Below are 13,412 nucleotides of genomic sequence, written 5' to 3'. Positions count from 1 at the left end.
CTAAAGAAAATGTTTCTTTTTCTTTAAAGAAAAGGGAATATTCATCAACAAAACATGCATTTTATTTCAGTTAATTACCTCCTACATGCCCAAGTTGTCACAATCAAGGTTTCAATAGGTCATATGATATGACATATTGCTGGGCCTAAAATATATTTAGTGAGATAACCACACTGAGAGAGCAATAATTGTCATTTTGATAACATGCCTGATAATAATCTTGTCTAATTATGGTCATTACTTTACTGAGTGGAATGCAAATTTACCAAGTAGAGTTTCACTACTGTCCTGTTAGCTACAACCAGGTCCAGTATGGGTGGTAAAAGTGTAAAGAGCTTACAAGCATTTGGGTGGAATTTTAATCACCAAACATTATATCTATCTACACAGCCACCATATGAGACAGTTGGCATATATGTGGATTATGACGTCTGATACTGATCCTTATGATTAAGTTATCCATTGCTGTACAGAGAACTTTCATCTTTTATGTCGGCAGCTGCCCCAGTAGAATTTACATTTTAATTTTCCTAGCGCATATATACAAATGTTAGAAAAAGAGTGCGGTCGCAATAAAATGTGTGTAACATTTACATGACCGTAACTCTAATATACTACTAATTGGTTTAAAGTGCAGGAATTAGAGATACCTGCATATACCTGCAGCAGGTTTCATTGACCCCCCCCCCCCCCACACACACACACCTGAATGCCAGGTTGTCCTCATTTGGCAAAGCTCTGCCTCTGACAGAGCTTGCCTACTGCTGTCCACACACGATTAGGAAGCATAAAGGATGGAGGAGGCAGGCCACCTCTGTTGGTACTGCCAAGCTCTGCCATTGCCTGGAAGCAACAGAGCTTTGCCTGGCATTAGGCATAGATGGAACAGGAAAAAAGTGGGATCAAATATCCTTGCAGTAGAAGAGTTTTTATTCTCACCTCTCTGGGGGTTTATGTCTCTTACCTTATGTTGTGGCACTGAAGCCCCCATAGGACTCTTGGCACAACACTTACTTTTAGGAGTGTCTGATGCCTGTGACCCCCACTGTGCATTGTAGTTCTATCCTCTAACTCCTGTCACCATAAGACTCAGCAGTGATATAGGGGTCCAAAGATGGAACCATGGCACGAGGCAGGAAGTTTTGAATGCCGAAGATTCACATGGAAGCTGCAGTGCTAGAGGAGGAGATGCGTCCCATACACAACCTATACTGTGACCACATCGCCAGTAACTGTTGACTACTGGGCTTTCTGCCATATACACGTGCACTCAACACATGGGCTAATTTAGGTGGAAGCCAATTAACCAACAAATAGTGACCACATCACCAGTAACAGTTGACTACTGGGCTTTCTGCTATATACACTTGCACTCAACACATGGGCTAATTTAGGTGGAAGCCAATTAACCAACAAATAGTGACTACATCACCAGTAACAGTTGACTACTGGGTTTTCTGCCATATACACGGGCACTCAACACATGGGCTAAGTTAGGTGGAAGCCAATTAACCAACAAATAGTGACCACATCACCAGTAACAGTTGACAACTGGGCTTTCTGCTATATACACTTGCACTCAACACATGGGCTGATTTAGGTGGAAGCCAATTAACCAACAAATAGTGACCACATCACCAGTAACAGTTGACTACTGGGCTTTCTGCTATATACACTTGCACTCAACACATGGGCTAATTTAGGTGGAAGCCAATGAACCAACAAATAGTGACCACATCACCAGTAACAGTTGACTACTGGGTTTTCTGCCATATACACGTGCACTCAACACATGGGCTAATTTAGGTGGAAGCCAATTAACCAACAAATAATGACCACATCACCAGTAACAGTTGACTACTGGGCTTTCTGCCATATACACGTGCACTCAACACATGGGCTAATTTAGGTGGAAGCCAATTAACCAACAAATATATTTTTGAACTCTGGACAGAAGTGGAAGACCCAGATGAATCTTATACAAGACGATTATTCCAGTACATATACTGTAGATAGGGTCATATGGGACTTTAGTCCAGTTTCCCATCATCAGAGCACCAGTACTAAGGTCTGTGCTACCTGTCCTCGCTTTGTGCTACCAAAGAAAGTATGGAATATGCCAAACATCTCTTGGGTGGAATCACCACACCATACACAACCCCACTACTTCCCTATCCCCATGCTATATTTGCCCCCCCCCCTCCTATGATCTCTATTATATTTTTCCCCACACAACTCTTAACCTTTATTTTTCAACCTTCCTGCTGTTTCAATCGGCTTAGTACTACATGGGCTACATTGTATTCCACTGGCTCACAATGCCACGAGCTGACAGCAGATGAAGTATAAGCAGCAGGAAACATGTCTGCTATTATCTCTACATGAACTTGATTAGGTTTACCATGACGTTATGTGGGATATATGACCTTTTTGTATTATCATTTCATTCAACCTGTTGTACAATATTTCTATCATATGAAGTACTACTAGCGATTGACTTGTAGCTTTAATAAGAACTTAATATTTAGAAAATATGGAACATGCTATATCCCTAACTTTTTTTATTTTCAGCCTTTAGTTGATACATTATAATGTTGGATATAGGAATAATTTCTTAATTATATTACTCTATTGCTATTTACTTGAGGCCACTGAGCTCTAAAGCTGGCCACACACCATTAGAATTTTGTCAAAATAATTGTTTTTGGATTATTCTTTTGATTTTCTAATGGGTTATGGGGTCAAATCTGTGGTCGGTATCAACTCCTAATGAACAAAACTCTCTCAATGTGATTTTTCATTGAGGAAAAATCGTACACATTGTAGTAAAATCTGTTTAATATATAAAGCTGGCCATACATGGATCAAAATTCAGTCAGTTCAGCAGGAACCGGCCAAATTTCGATCTGTGTGTAGCCCACTCTGTTTAACAGAAGTCAGTCGTCAGACCGGCTTCTGCTGAATGTTCCTGCTGAAAAACCAGCTTGTTGTCCTGACAGAAAACTAATGTGTGGATGGGGAAATCAGCACAGTTTTTGTGTTACGTCAGCTGGCTGAATGAAAACAAACTGAGCCATGTATGGCCAGCTTAATAACAGCTCTAGGTGAAATTTGAAAGGCTTTCAAATTAAATTAGTTGACTCAATTCAAGCAAAAAAAACCCAAAATCTAAATGTATATGGCCAGCTTAAGCCCTGGTTCAATCTGTGCTGGCTGGTTGCGGGTGCGGGAATCACATCTGTTCTTGCATTCAAACCGTGCTGCTCTTACGAGGCCCATGAGGCTGCCATTCATTCTGAAGAGCACCCCAATGTAGTGCGTTTGTGGTTGTGGGGACCGTAGGGAAATCACATGGCCAAAAAGACCATGTGATGTCCCCTCTGCTGCATGCACCTTTTTTAAGCTGGAGACACAGACGCAGCAGCCCATTCACAAGGGCACAAGTGTGAACCAGGGCTAAGGCTGGCCATACACTATACAATTTTCTGTCCAATTTCTGCCCAATTTTCTTTAGATTTACATTCAACTATGTAGTGCAAAACCTGCCTAATTGGATACAATTGAAAGCGTTATTAGTTTTGACCTCCTATTATATGGTTTTTGGTAAATCTAAACCAAAAATCTCAAGAAAATTGTATAATATATGGCCAGCCTTAGACTAGGTTGAGTAGATTGTAAACTCTTCATATAAGAGAATTTTTTGGTCATCGTTCGTCAAATAAGAGCATTCAAGGTATCTCAGGAGATGGAAAGTAGCTGAAACTTGTGTGGGGAAAACAGATAGGTGGCTCTGTTTACAAAACTGCTTAGACATGTTTGATGGATGGATGTGTGGGAGGATGTGTTAAAAATTAAGTTAACCTTTAAGTAATTGGCACACTGTCTGCTTTGGTGTCTAGATAAGAAAAATGTATCTGTACTTGAACAAAGGTGACGCCTAGGCTGGTCTTATACAGGAAGATTATTGTAAGCTTCAACACGGATTTTATATCTTCATGTTTATGTCATCATAAGGGAATGTGATCATTTAGATTTTGCAATTGTTTTATGTGACTTACATAATTTTAGGGTGATCTGGTCCCTTTTCAGATCCTTTGCAGATATGGTTTAGATATTGTTCTTTGATAACAAATGGCTCTGTTATGTCCTCCATTCAATGGTGCTATGCAATATATTGACTACCATAGGGGTGATAATGAGAGATTCCATCAGTTGGAGCTTAAAGTGTGAACATTGTTTAAACTTAACCATTAAATCTAATACAAGCTGTTTTTTCAATACTTTTCAAATCGGACACTTTTATGAAATAATATATGATAATTCTGCAGTGAAAGTCTTTGTTCTGGAACTGCCTGTTATGGGGTGACTGTCCCTGTTCACTAATTGTGCTCCTACATTGTCACCCTATCACATGGGCTTTTGATGGAGGCTACAAGTGACCCTTTCAATAAACATTACGCATTCAGCCGGGTTGCACACTTGTGCGGTGCAGCACATTGCATGTGATTCGCACAGGTACTGCACTGCATTCCTGTGCAAATCACATGCGATTTCTGTGCAGTGCAATTTGAGCCATACTTTTTGTATGGCTCAGATCGCACCGCATCTGCACCAAAATAGAGCAGGACCCTTTTTATTGTTCACACTAAAATCAGATTGCATGGGTATTCACACCCATGTGATCTGATTCTGAACATCGCACCAAGTTTTGCAAACTGATTTCGGGGTATTGTTAACTTAACATACACACCTGCAGTGGTTCGCATGTCCAACACAACAAACACTTTACTCCTGCGCTAGGAAAGGACTCAGTAGACCCAATAGGAATGTTCTGGAATATGCACTGCTTGCTGCCCTCAACAGACCGGGGTGGTCCGAATACACTGGATACAAATGGAGAAACAGAAAAAGGGCGCACCGACCTAGTGCATTATCATTTAAAATAATTTATTAAAGAAACAAAAATAGGTATCATACTCACAATGGACATAACACAGGCATGTCAAACTGAACAAGGTGTATGATCCAAACAACATCTGAGTCCATACGATGGAACCCTGGATGACCAACTGGCTAATGCGTTTCGAGGACACAACCTCTTCCTCAGAGCCAACCAAGAAGAGGTTGTGTCCTTGAAACGCGTTAGCCAGTTGGTCATCCAGGGTTCCATCGTATGGACTCAGATGTTGTTTGGATCATACACCTTGTTCAGTTTGACATGCCTGTGTTATTATGTCCATTGTGAGTATGATACCTATTTTTGTTTCTTTAATTATTTTAAACGATAATGCACTAGGTCGGTGCACCCTTTTTCTGTTTCTCCATTTGTATCCAGTGGTTTGCATGAATGGGGTGCAATTATGATGTGGTGTGGAATTTGCACAGAAACCGGTGTGAATTCCGCACTGCGTCAGTGTGAACCCAGGCTCACAGTCCACTGCTCCCATCAGGAAACCTGCCCTGAGAAATGCCATGCAGCCATCACAGGATTACATGCCATGCGTTGCTGTGTTAGAAACGGCCATACATTTTCTGACTGTTGCCATGCATTGGCAGCCCATTCATAGTTTGTATGCAAATATGCAAATCCAGCCTAAGAGATCACTTTAGAACCCCTGCCTGATTTCCTGACTTAAAGTGGTTGTAAACCCTTGCCTGTATCTAGTGAAGTGACTGGCCTCAGGTGAAACACAAAACGTGAAACAAATCCTCCTACATAATTTGTACCTGTTTATCTGCAGCCATTTTATCCTGTACATCTTTGTAAAACTTAGAGATGGAAAGGATTTTTCACAGACTCACAAAGCAGGGGGCAGGGAACTGCAGTTGCAGACTGTACAAGAGCTCTGAGAGCTGATTGGAGGGGAGGTACCCCCCCCCCCCCCATTCACAGCACACAGGAACAGACCTGAGGCTGTCACTTAGCTGGAACTCCCTCCCCTGTCACCTCTTGATGTCAGGAAAACTTGGCAGAAGTGACTCATGCTGATAACAGAGGATCTAAATAGCAGACAGAATTTACACTCACTGCTTTGGAGAGCGGCAAGTGAACACTATAGAAATATGTACTTTGTTCAGCTTTCATGTCTGAGGTTTGCAACCACTTTAGGCACTTTCTGAGTCCATAACCTGGGAAGTACTGAAGCCATTAGATTAGCATGACAGCCAGGCAACTAGCATTTTCAGAGGTCTGGAGCCGTCTTTGTCCTATTTTTCCCAGGGTTTCTTTAATTTGTGGTCTCCTGCTTTGTAACCTCAAATGAAGCTTTAGAAAAAATGCTGCATAGTGGCAGCTGAACATCGTTCACAAAACAGCTTTTTCACCTTATGTGACTTGCTGTAATAAGTATTCAAGTAGACAGCTCCACATCAGGAGTTTCCTTTCTGTGCTCTAATTGGCATGGGTGTCAGGTCTTTTAAAGGTTATTCAGAAGAACATAAGAGAAGAGCCTCATCCTACAGAACATCACACCTTCTGTCATTGTTGTCCATCCGTTTACGTCCATAGTCCGTCTTCTGTAGATCATTGGTTCATGTGTACATGCAGTATTTGTAGAAAGGTGTACCTTATTAATAACAATGGAGGAAAGTAGATCTATGGCTCATCATGTTGTAATTATCTGCTTGGAGCGCATTCACTGTGGTGTCTTGTGTGCGTTTACTCACACTTTGCTGGGATTTTAAACAATGCCAAGTGTATCTTTCCTCAAATGTTATCCTAGATCCATGCTAACAGTCTCACGGGGATGTGTGAAGCGTAAAAGCTGAAACACCCTTATTTAAGAAATTGCTGCTCTGGGTTCCTTCATGTGTTAGCTTCATTTATCAAGATCCATACACTTAGTCAGGAGCTCTTTGGAGTAGGGAACATCGTAAAACATGATCACCAATCCTCACCTTAAGCAGAGATCATATGCGATTGTTTTTGTGTCCTCTACATATTCTGTAAGTTTGATGCTGGCGTGAAGATCGGATTTTACTATAATCTTGCCATGTGCATAGTCCTGAGACTTCAGTAATTTTTTTCTTGCAACTCTAGGCAAAATGGCTAAATGGTTAGCACTTCTGCCTGGCAGTACTAGAGTTGTTCGAATCCCAACCACGGCACCACCTGCCTGGAGTTTGCATGTTCTCCCTGTGCCTGCGTGGGTTTCCTACGGGTACTCCGGTTTCCTCCCATACTCCAAAGACATGTTGGTAGGTGAATTGGATCGTGTCTAAATTGGCCTAGTATGTGTATGTATGAATGTGAGTTAGGGACCTTAGATTGTACGCCCCTTGAGGGTTAGGGACTGATGTGAATGTACAATATATATGTAAAGCGCTGCGCAAATTGACAGTGCTATAGAAGTACCTGAAATAAATAAATACTTTGCTAATTCAATGAAACGATATTCAGTATAAAAGAATGGTGTGCTGGTGGATAATGCTCCTTATAGGTTATGGGGAAAGGTGATGGAGGTGCAGTGCAGACACCTCCAACAATGGGTTACCATGGAAAGTGGGCTGAAAAAAACTTACTAAGACTGACCACACATTATACAATTTTCATGAGAAGTTTGCTTTAGATTTACCAAAAACCATATAATACGAGGTCAAACCTAAACAACACTTTCAGTTGTATCCAATTGGGCAAGCCCTTGCACTACATAGTTGAAGGTAAATCCTAAAGGAAATTGGGCAGAAATTGGACAGAAAATTGTATAGTATATGGCCAGCCTTAGGCTCACCAAGCATTGATCAAGTTTCTTATTTAACTTCCTTTAGATTTACCTTTGCTATATAGTGCAAGGGCCTGCCTGAATGCGTACACATTGAAATGGTTTAGGTTTGAACTCATATTATACGGCTTTGGTAAATCTAAAGGAAAATTGTAGAAGAAAATTGTATAGTGTATTGCCAGCCAAAGGCGGTTCCAATCTCAGCCGGTTCAGCTGGAACCAGCCGAGATTCGAATAATTTGTGGGCAGGCTGAAGGTACCCAAGTTGATCGATCAATCAGCTTGGGTACAACCAGCCTGCTGGATTTTTCATGCGATTATTGCTGGAGGCTGTTATTGCACCCCCCCCCCCCTTATACTTACCTGTGCACAAGAGCAGAGGCCCTCTTGGCACTCTCCCTTCCCATTGGCTCCCACTGCTGTCAATCACAGCCAATGAGGAGGGAGCGGGGATGGAACCAATCTGCACTTTTTGTGTGTTTTATAAATGCATAGAGCTGGTTCGAGAGCAAACCTGCAGGTGTGACACAATAGGAAGTGGCTTCCTATGGTGGTACGCCAAGAAAATGAGGGGCCAGGAGTGTTGGTGGGGAACCTGAGAGAAGGAGGATCGGGGCTACGCTGTGCAAAACCATTGCACAGAGCAGGCAAGTATAACAGGTTTGTTTAATTTTTTTTTTTTTTTTTTTCTTTACAATCACTTTCAGTAGTGGATGTTTATGGATTTTGGATTATTTAGTGTCACTATAAAATGAATCTATTGCTTTGCCCTGCACTGGCAAAGTACAGATTCAATTTAAAGCCAGCCTTGGCCTCAAAGATTTATTTTCTTCTTTTTCATCCTTTTTTGAGTGTTGCCACTAGAAGGAAGTGCGTTCTGTTGCCAGTCTCTATGATCACAATTTTCTTGTTCAGAATCATCTCGGAAAGCAAACTTGAGCAGAGCATTCTAAATAATAAATGTTAGGTATAGACCCAGAGGAAAAAGCATGATAATTCTCTCAACATGGCCTAGAAAATGGGGGTGGGGTGGCTTAGCTGGATAACAATGCTTGGGATATTTCATAGTGACCCAGGCTTGATCCGACCCCCGTTTAGAGTTTTTATTTTCCAAATATTGTAAGTGTAGCCTAAAGGCAGTTTTGTTCTGCGTTATGTGTAATCATATGAAGGGTTTGATGGAGCTGGTGAAAGGGATGGGGGGAGAGCCTAATCCACCTGTTGGTATCTGTAACCAGTGTCTCCTTTCACTGCACCTGCCCTCTTCGTACGATACACCTGAGTGCTCCCAATAGCCAGGGAAAATGTCAGCAGTCCCTGCTCTCCATCCTCTGCTAATTCACTGCTATTTTATATCCTCTTCATCTCCTCAGGAACCAAGGCTGGACTGTAGCCAGGGATGATTAACTCGTTGTGCGTTATGCGCCTTTTACGGGAATCACTGGCTTTCTTACAGACATGAAAGGAGCTCGTTTTGCTGCTTGATGTACACCCCATAATCTGATGGAATGCTTGAGTTGTAGATACTTCAACATTCCCCCACTTGTGTGGCACAGTCTAATATATTTACCACCACTGTTAAGTTTTAGTTGAATATGGCTAAAATGATGAACTAAAGAAAAAAATTTATTTTAGACCTCCGTTGATTGACTTTCAAGGCCAAAAGATATATATGGAGGGTACAGTCGTCTGAGAGCTGCATTAGCATCCATCTGGGACTCTTAGATGCTCCTTTTTTGGCCCATGCTGACTATGTTGGTGATCAACACCTAAAAGAATTTTAATTATTTGAAAACTTTTGATTGTCCAGATCTGTTGCAGATCAGGCCATCTGTGGCAGCATGATAAAAATATATACATTAAAGTGGAGTTCCAGTCAACCTATCACAAAATAAAAGTCAGCAGCTACAAAAACTGTAGCTGCTGACTTTTAAAAAAACAGCCACTTACCTGTCCTTGGTCCTGTGGTGTGTCCCCTGCAGCTAGTTTCACCGGCCGTCCTGGATTCCAGGAGGCCGGCATCTTCAGTGTGGGCACCCAGCTGTGATAGCTTGCGGCTTCACAGCCGGGTACCCACTGCGCATGCGCGAGTAGCGCTGCACTTTATGCATGGTCCTGTAGTCTTCTGGGACTTGTCATGTGTCCCAAAAGACAACAGGGAGGGAGGGAGGACACCGAACTTCGGGTACTCGCTCCCCCCTGCCCCCCAAAGGTGCCAATCCTTATTGGGGAGTGGGAGAGCAGTCCTTAAAGCGGAACTTCCCCTTTTGGGTGGAGCTCCACTTTAATCAAAATCGAGCACTGAAGATGTACAAAAGATTTTATTTATGAATTTTTAGTAGATGTCTTAAGGTGCATGTCAAGCCTAACTGATGACATTTAGTATGCTATAGCATTGTGTATTATAAACAATTTGCTATTTTTAATAAATTACTTTTGTCAGCATTTGCACAGCTTAGTGCTGTTGATCTCCTGCAGCCTCTTTGCAGCTACCTTTTGTCTACACCAGCCAATCAAAACCTTTTTTAACATGGAGGAACCTTTGAAATAACTTTCTGGGTCGAGAGAACTCCTGCTAACGATTACTATATCTACAGATTACAATAGCTCATTGTGATGATTACTTATAAGAATGTTCCTTGCATTCCTGGTCATTGGAATTACATTAACATGTTAAAGCCTATATATATTTTTGCTTGTTTGTGTTTATAATTTTGTTAGTTTTAAAGAAGGGACAAATCTGCAAATCTTAGTCTTTTAAAGCTGAACTCTGGACACAAATACGTTTAGTTTGGGTGCAGCAAATAACTTTGAAACCCCAGGTATTACCCTGTAAAAGGAGCATTGCTATCATCCCTGTGCTGTACATAACCTGTGCAGAAAGCAGAGTGGTGGGAGGGGCCCAGCTGGCCCACTCACTATAGGCTGCCTGCAAAATACTTCAGGAGAGGCGGAGACAAGACTAGTCTCCCTGCACAAGGAGAGAGATCAGCAGTGACCAGTCGTTCGTACAGGAAGCTCCAGAGGCAGAGTTTCACACTGGATTAATACACAGATCTGAAAGAAATACACAAAGCACACCAAGTAAGAATACACATGCTCCTTATATTTAGACAATATTTGTTTAGCCCAGATTTTAGCTTTAAATAAGTAAAACCCTGGCTATTTAGTCCTCCTCAACGGGAGCATGTGCTTATAGTGTACAGAATGCTTCCTAGGGGCACGTTCATGCTAGAAGCTGAATCAAATACATGTTGTTTCTAGTTTATTGAGGAACATGTGACTTGCCCATTTGAAAGTACTGGACCAATCAGTATTGCTATCTGTGACCCCTGTGAAAAGTTTTCCTCTCTTTTTCTACCCTGTTGTCTGGGGCGTAAAGGAGCAGGATGTGATTGGAAATTGTTCCAGTGGCAGCAAAGGTGCAGCAAAAACACGTTTTTGTAAGGAGAGAGGGGAAGAGTTAGAAGAACCTTGATGAGGTTATATGGTGTCCCAGGGATACAAATTGAAGGAAAATCTCCATAATGGGGTCGCACACAGCAAAAAAGTCACCAAAATGTTACCTAGTCCTCATTCCATTCTGTTGGTAACTAAAACAAAATAGACCGGAGTAGTGCTTCAAAAATGATCTGAACATTTTTGTAAACGTTAAAAAATAAAAATGACTGAAAACCATTGTAGGTTCTCAGGTTGAGTAAGAAAGTAGCAATGACACACTACCACCTATTCATGAGATTGGGACGTCTGTACTTCTCTGCACATCGCTCTTCCTCTTCTATATTCTTCAGTTATACTTAGAAGGTTTAACCATGGTTTTGGTTTCTCTTTCTTATGCACTTTGCTGGCTAGGCAGAGCGTTGGTTTAATGTTACAAAATACTTCAGTGTAGGATGAATGAAAGGAAGATTGAAGGGTTCAGTCATCGTTCTTTAGCCTATAAGCTGACCCTTTATTACAGGGCGATGGTGAATTATAGTTTGGGAAGATGCGGTAGCTCATGCAGGGCAGCCTGCACTATGGGCTGCAAGCCTTGGAGAAATTAAATTGTATAGAATAATAATGTTTTTACCGACACAGATCACTTGCTGATATACACAAGTGAATATTTTATTATTTGACAAATGCTAGAGATAGCTGACATCCTGTGTAATATATGCAATGAAAAATAAACCTGCAGAAAGTACTAGATTATCATTGGCTGTTCCATTGTTGACTCTTTAGGTGATATTTTCCTAGCAGATCCCCATTATTCTCCAAAGGCAAAGTGGTTAGTGGTGCACCGAAATGCACAGTTTTAAAAAATGAATATATATTTTTGGGAAAAAAATACACTGATTAAAAAAAACAAAAAAAATATACACCTCACTTTTTTTATAAAATATGAAAGAGGATGTTACGGCAAGTAAATAGATACCCAAAATGTCACGCTTTAAAATTGCACATGCTAGTGGAATGGCGTGAAAATGCGGTACTTAAAAATCTCCATGGGTGATGCTTTAAAGATTTCTACAGGTTAGCAGTGTAAAGTTACAGAGGAGGTCTAGTGCAAGAAATATTGCTCTTGCTCTGACGTTCGTGGCGATACCTCACGTGTGTAGTTTGAACAACGTTTACATATGTGGGCATGGCCTACGTATTCATTCACCACTATGTGCAAGCACGGGGGGGGTGGGGGCTCTTTAAATTTAATGTTTTTTTTTTTTTGCACTGTCCCTTTAAAAAAAATTTAATCACTTTTATTCTTTTTCACAGGAAATGCATGCATCCCTTGTGATAGAAATACTTAGTGACAGGTCCTCTTTGTGGAGAGATATGAGGTCAATAAGACCCCACATCTTTCCTCTGCAATGTAAAGCACTGAATAAAAAAAAAAGCATTGATCTAGTGCTTTAAAAAAAAAAAATGGTGACATTGCTCTAGCTCTCCAAGGGCATAGAGATGAGTAGCGGCCATCTTTCCTTCACTCATCTCTATGCCCAGCATTGGGATCGATGGTTTCTCATGTAAGGCTGAGAACTACTGAGTGGCAGCCAGTGGTGGCGGCGAGTGGCGGGGTTTTTTCGGCACCTGTATCGGTGCTTTTTTTCATTTTGGCCAAAAGCCGAAAGGGGTGTTTTCAGTCAAAACGTTTCAGCCACCGAAATTTTGGTGCATCCCTACAAAGTGGTGGTGTCTGTTAATTGCAAAACTTTAAATTCTCATTCCAGATGAACCTCACATGTCTCTGTACACATTATTTAGGAAACTATTCATAGATATTTGGGACATGCACACACAATCTTACCTCCATCAGGGGGAAATTGCCTGTTATCTAGTTTTGACTTGGTATGTTTTTACAGTTGCTTAAAGGCCAATTCCGCCATTTGCAAAAAAATAAAAAAACATATCCTCACTGATTATAAAAAAAATGTGCAATTTTTTTGTGTTTGGAGTCTGCAAAGCATTGCATCTGCAATCATTAAAATGTGTGCGCACTGCACAGGGTCCTGCAAACCATTCCTCTAGCTGCAGCCCTCAGTAAGGACCTTGGGCTATAAAACTGGAGGAAGTATCAATGGACTAGAAATGCAGGGACAACACCAAACTTGTGCTCCGTTGAGATCTACATGTCCTCCTGCCACAGTGTCAGATGGAACTCATAGTTTCTCCATACATGGATCTCTGTGAATGGTCGATATGGCTGTATGG

General features: G+C 41.3%; 1 protein-coding gene across 8 annotated transcripts in view; it reads left to right on the top strand.

Moving 5' to 3' along the window:
• AGRN (agrin) overlaps positions 1–13,412 on the top strand; it is a 653,845-nt gene that overhangs the window by 15,352 nt on the left and 625,081 nt on the right. The gene's annotated exons all lie outside the window — the stretch shown is intronic.

This window comes from Staurois parvus, unplaced genomic scaffold (genome assembly GCF_062004578.1).
Source record: "Staurois parvus isolate SC_StPar_1 unplaced genomic scaffold, SC_StPar_1.0 ptg000057l, whole genome shotgun sequence".
NCBI classification, from domain to species: Eukaryota; Metazoa; Chordata; class Amphibia; order Anura; family Ranidae; genus Staurois; species Staurois parvus.
This window is presented reverse-complemented; position numbering and strand designations above follow the sequence as displayed.